Source organism: Cherax quadricarinatus, unplaced genomic scaffold (assembly GCF_038502225.1).
Source record: "Cherax quadricarinatus isolate ZL_2023a unplaced genomic scaffold, ASM3850222v1 Contig6760, whole genome shotgun sequence".
NCBI lineage: Eukaryota > Metazoa > Arthropoda > Malacostraca > Decapoda > Parastacidae > Cherax > Cherax quadricarinatus.
Window position 1 is genome coordinate 731 of NW_027201786.1, and position 6,664 is coordinate 7,394.

The 6,664-nt window shown below is 38.1% G+C and overlaps 1 long non-coding RNA gene across 1 annotated transcript; it reads right to left on the reverse strand.

Annotated features, from left to right (window-relative positions):
• Positions 1–397: 397 nt before the first annotated feature.
• LOC138852294 (uncharacterized) lies at positions 398–1,463 on the reverse strand. Its single transcript, XR_011391632.1, has 4 exons — positions 1,439–1,463; positions 1,189–1,315; positions 672–728; positions 398–540 (listed from the first exon to the last, which is right to left on the reverse strand). It is a non-coding gene; the product is annotated as an uncharacterized lncRNA (long non-coding RNA).
• Positions 1,464–6,664: the final 5,201 nt, after the last annotated feature.

The window sequence follows — 6,664 nt, forward strand, 5'->3', positions numbered from 1 at the left end:
GAAACATTTTCCTGCTTTAATATCAGTAATGGTTAACTGCCGGACATTTGCAAATGTAATATGACTCCATTTTTTTGCAGAAATTACATGCAATGACAGCAAAACCTGGCTTGGTACTATTCTTGTAGCTTTCACAGATTTATTAATAACAATAATAATGATAATAATTGCATTCTTTTTCTTCTCATTCGTCTTCATCTCGTCTTCTTCTTATTATTATTATTAATACGCTGGGCGGTAAACTCATATGGGTCAAACAACGTCTCATTAAGGTAATAATTTCTCTCAAGAAATATACAAAAAAGTTAGTAGTTATTACAGAAAATACAAATGACATAGAAGACATATTTCATGAGAGTCACTTAAGTCTCATGTATTACCTTGGTAAAAAAAATTATGTAATGCAGGGAATAAAATTTATTACATAATATTTAAGTTTCAATGCAATAATTGCACTTGATTACATAATGTTGTTGGAAAAAATGGAAAAATTTTAGTTGATTATTCATTAAGCGAAGACTCTTGTTTATTTGCCGTATCCTGTGGAGAAAAAAGTTTATTGTTATTGTTACGGTAAAATAACTCTCTTAATCAAATTAATATTGCTTGATCTTCATTATTTCAGATATATGTATTTTTTAATTAACAAAACTAAAAACAAATTTACTCACCACCATATCTGCTTCCAGAGCCACCTCCAAATCCACCACCGAAGCCTCCACTACCTCCTGTGGATATTTATATAACTTAAAAAAAAAAAATTGTACTACAGAACTGTGAATGATTTTTTTGTTTTCATGATTTTTTTTTAAAGTAAAGAACCGCTGAGCTTATTTAAGAACAATTTACCTTATGTCTGAAGGAAGTTATTTACAGTGCAACTTAAGCTAAAAACATGGAACTTACCGTAACCACCAAAACCTCCTCCTCCTCGGCTAAAACATGTCAAATAGGAAAAAAATGAAATGACTGTTTCGTTCGCAAAAATACATACTTTATGCAGTGTCATGTCACTGTTCTAGTTAAAAACGGTTTTTATTTAGCTTTAAGAATTAGTCATTTTCTACGAATGAGTAATGAACTGCATTCGTGTTAATGGAAACAACGTTATAATTATTAATAATACATATTAAACTTCGAAGTAATATGAAATTTTGCATCATAAAAATACGATTGTTTCTATCATACCTCCGCCGAAGCCACCTCCACCAAATCCTCCAAAACCACCACCACCACTGTAGCCCCCACCAATCCTGCCGGCGCTGGCCACCACAATCATCACACACAGGAAAATCAGGGTGCAAACTTTTCCAATCTGAAAACAGGACGTAAATATATTATATATGTGATTTACAATTATTATTGGGCATTAGTATCGCACATAATTCTTGACAATATGTGACTGAAGTTATTAAATGAAAGTGAAAAGTTTAGTTACCATGTTGACTGTTACAATGTTCTGAGACAACTGACCACCGTCCTCAACTTCTGGCTTATTTATACTCACTTATTATTTTTTTTTATTATCACACCGGCCGATTCCCACCAAGGCAGGGTGGCCCGAAAAAGAAAAACTTTCACCATCATTCACTCCATCACTGTCTTGCCAGAAGGGTGCTTTACACTACAGTTTTTAAACTGCAACATTAACACCCCTCCTTCAGAGTGCAGGCACTGTACTTCCCATCTCCAGGACTCAAGTCCGGCCTGCCGGTTTCCCTGAATCCCTTCATAAATGTTACTTTGCTCACACTCCAACAGCACGTCAAGTATTAAAAACCATTTGTCTCCATTCACTCCTATCAAACACGCTCACGCATGCCTGCTGGAAGTCCAAGCCCCTCGCACACAAAACCTCCTTTACCCCCTCCCTCCAACCCTTCCTAGGCCGACCCCTACCCCGCCTTCCTTCCACTACAGACTGATACACTCTTGAAGTCATTCTGTTTCGCTCCATTCTCTCTACATGTCCGAACCACCTCAACAACCCTTCCTCAGCCCTCTGGACAACAGTTTTGGTAATCCCGCACCTCCTCCTAACTTCCAAACTACGAATTCTCTGCATTATATTCACACCACACATTGCCCTCAGACATGACATCTCCACTGCCTCCAGCCTTCTCCTCGCTGCAACATTCATCACCCACGCTTCACACCCATATAAGAGCGTTGGTAAAACTATACTCTCATACATTCCCCTCTTTGCCTCCAAGGACAAAGTTCTTTGTCTCCACAGACTCCTAAGTGCACCACTCACTCTTTTTCCCTCATCAATTCTATGATTCACCTCATCTTTCATAGACCCATCCGCTGACACGTCCACTCCCAAATATCTGAATACGTTCACCTCCTCCATACTCTCTCCCTCCAATCTGATATTCAATCTTTCATCACCTAATCTTTTTGTTATCCTCATAACCTTACTCTTTCCTGTATTCACCTTTAATTTCCTTCTTTTGCACACCCTACCAAATTCATCCACCAATCTCTGCAACTTCTCTTCAGAATCTCCCAAGAGCACAGTGTCATCAGCAAAGAGCAGCTGTGACAACTCCCACTTTGTGTGTGATTCTTTATCTTTTAACTCCACGCCTCTTGCCAAGACCCTCGCATTTACTTCTCTTACAACCCCATCTATAAATATATTAAACAACCACGGTGACATCACACATCCTTGTCTAAGGCCTACTTTTACTGGGAAAAAATTTCCCTCTTTCCTACATACTCTAACTTGAGCCTCACTATCCTCGTAAAAACTCTTCACTGCTTTCAGTAACCTACCTCCTACACCATACACTTGCAACATCTGCCACATTGCCCCCCTATCCACCCTGTCATACGCCTTTTCCAAATCCATAAATGCCACAAAGACCTCTTTAGCCTTATCTAAATACTGTTCACTTATATGTTTCACTGTAAACACCTGGTCCACACACCCCCTACCTTTCCTAAAGCCTCCTTGTTCATCTGCTATCCTATTCTCCGTCTTACTCTTAATTCTTTCAATTATAACTCTACCATACACTTTACCAGGTACACTCAACAGACTTATCCCCCTATAATTTTTGCACTCTCTTTTATCCCCTTTGCCTTTATACAAAGGAACTATGCATGCTCTCTGCCAATCCCTAGGTACCTTACCCTCTTCCATACATTTATTAAATAATTGCACCAACCACTCCAAAACTATATCCCCACCTGCTTTTAACATTTCTATCTTTATCCCATCAATCCCGGCTGCCTTACCCCCTTTCATTTTACCTACTGCCTCACGAACTTCCCCCACACTCACAACTGGCTCTTCCTCACTCCTACAAGATGTTATTCCTCCTTGCCCTATACACGAAATCACAGCTTCCCTATCTTCATCAACATTTAACAATTCCTCAAAATATTCCTTCCATCTTCCCAATACCTCTAACTCTCCATTTAATAACTCTCCTCTCCTATTTTTAACTGACAAATCCATTTGTTCTCTAGGCTTTCTTAACTTGTTAATCTCACTCCAAAACTTTTTCTTATTTTCAACAAAATTTGTTGATAACATCTCACCCACTCTCTCATTTGCTCTCTTTTTACATTGCTTCACCACTCTCTTAACTTCTCTCTTTTTCTCCATATACTCTTCCCTCCTTGCATCACTTCTACTTTGTAAAAACTTCTCATATGCTAACTTTTTCTCCCTTACTACTCTCTTTACATCATCATTCCACCAATCGCTCCTCTTCCCTCCTGCACCCACTTTCCTGTAACCACAAACTTCTGCTGAACACTCTAACACTACATTTTTAAACCTACCCCATACCTCTTCGACCCCATTGCCTATGCTCTCATTAGCCCATCTATCCTCCAATAGCTGTTTATATCTTACCCTAACTGCCTCCTCTTTTAGTTTATAAACCTTCACCTCTCTCTTCCCTGATGCTTCTATTCTCCTTGTATCCCATCTACCTTTTACTCTCAGTGTAGCTACAACTAGAAAGTGATCTGATATATCTGTGGCCCCTCTATAAACATGTACATCCTGAAGTCTACTCAACAGTCTTTTATCTACCAATACATAATCCAACAAACTACTGTCATTTCGCCCTACATCATATCGTGTATACTTATTTATCCTCTTTTTCTTAAAATATGTATTACCTATAACTAAACCCCTTTCTATACAAAGTTCAATCAAAGGGCTCCCATTATCATTTACACCTGGCACCCCAAACTTACCTACCACACCCTCTCTAAAAGTTTCTCCTACTTTAGCATTCAAGTCCCCTGTCCCAGGAAATTACTCAAGAGAAACAAGTAAATAAGGTCACAGTGACAAACACTTTAAGTTACCACAGTTAATCATAATATGAATTACAGTGAATTGCCAAAGCAGGGAAAGGTTGTGGGAAGGGAGGAAGAGAGGGAGAAGTCGGTGATTCTAACAAAATAGCGATGAGAGGAATCATACAATGAAGAGGAGGTGGAAATGGAGGAGGAGGGAAAGTTGGGGTGTGAAAGGTGAAATAATAGAGATGATTGTGTATTTTTCAGTGATGAAATAAGGAAATGAACAGTAACAAGGCTGTAAGTTCAAGTATTTTTCAGCATTATATCTGAGCATTCGAGGTTGTCCATAAATATATAATGCATGTTCATGTATACAAGGTGATGATTCTACATTTTGAACAGGTAAAAAAATATGTAGCGACTAACTCAGAGACAAAAGTTTTCCATAAAAATCTCACATTCAGTCACCAACTTTGCAAACAGACATGTGTGTGAGTATTATATGACTAAATGTATAAATGTATAAATGACTAAATGTATAACAGGTCTCATGAAATAGTGTACTGAAATAAAATTGAAAAAATTGTGAAATGTTTTAAATCTTTTATTATGAAAGAAGCAAACTTTATGGATATGGTATTTCAACGATCAATATCGATGCCAAAAAAATAACTTCTGGAGGTCGTCAGTCCCAGATTGACATCTATTATTGTGAAGCATTTATTTTACAGAGTGCATGATGTGTTCATTTCTCACTAGACAAGAAGCTGCGTAACATATCTTTCTAATTCTTATATAATACTAGAATCACTACTCGCTTGTCTAACTCATGATTCAGTGGTATCTTGTTTGACTTATGTGGACCTCAGATGACACTGTCATTTCCTAATGAACTACCAGTCTGTAGTTACAGAAGCAGAATTATGTTCTTGGTGTCCTGTCTTTAGTATTGATTCTGTTATTTATATTTTTAAATTTGCCAGAGGCTGTCACTTATTTCTTTCTCATGGGTACTTTTCCAGCATTTTGTCACTAATTTTGCTTATAATTCTTTTTCCCTCTTGATTATACTAAGAAACTAATTAAATTATTTTCTCATAACTTTTGCTTATGTTATGTGCAGTGGTGGGCACAGTTTCTCTAATCTGCTAACCATTTGTTAGCGGAACTAACTTTTTGTTTAGCGGATTACCGCTCTCTTCGGAAAGCGTTAGCTGACCAATTAGCTTCTGCTAAATAAAGTTCCGCTAACTTTGAGTCTACTAAAAAAGTAATCATACATTGTTGGTATTGAGAAAGCACTGAAGAGAGCAAAAACACCACTAATGAGGATGAAGAAGATGACTTCTTCAGCAGCATCACCCAGCTTCGGGACAGCAGAAGCCACAGGTCACTGAAGTCGAAGGCACAGAGCATGGTGAAGGCCTGGCTGGAGACCGGCTCGAAGAGGGTTGCGAGTGATGTCGCCTTCTTGGGTGAATTGGTCTTGATCGACCTATTCATTAAGTACAACACAGCCATCCCATCCAGTTTATCTGGAGTTTACCTGGAGAGAGTTCCGGGGGTCAACGCCCCTGCGGCCCGGTCTGTGACCAGGCCTGCTGCAGTTGAGCATCTATTTTCTATAGGTAAAGATATCTTGAGGGCCACGAGAGCCACCCGATCAAATGGAAACTTTGAGAGGCTGATGCTCATGAAGGGCAACCAGTATCACATCTAAGTGATGGAGAAGGCCCATTCGGGATAGTAATCAGCCGAGCCATCAACTGATTTTGGCATGATACTCATGCTATGCATTTTATACAGTAAATAAATTGTATCTTGGATTTAAACTGATGTTTGATCTCATTTATTCATTTAACTATTTGTGTGTACCTGTATAGCTGGTGCAGCGATAAGTTGGCCTAAAAGGTTTCAACTTTAGGGATGATTTTTAATTTCTTTGTGTTTATTGGGTTCAAAATCTAAATTAAGTTATATCCAAACCTGAACAGAAACAGAGTAAAATAAATGAATACAATGAGTAACTGGAACTAATGAAGAAAACAGTCAAATAAGCTAACTCAATCTGTTCGGGTGCTATGGGGCTTAATTACAGCAACACTAGTCGGTCGGTCGAGTTACATCAAAAAATGAAACACTCGCTATTTTCTCATTAGCGGCACTTGATGATCATATGACTTTTGCATTATATGTCTTATTAGGAAGCTCTCCAGGTTTGTTCTAAAAGTCTTAAAAGTAAAAAAGACTAAAAAATTTCACCGAATCTGAATTCATGTGAAAAAGTCAACGGTTAGCTTTAATCCTTAGCTTCCGGTAATTTTTGTCGGCCGTTTAGCGGTTTAGCATTAACGGAGCTAATTTTTTATTTAACGAATTAGCGGCTAGCGAA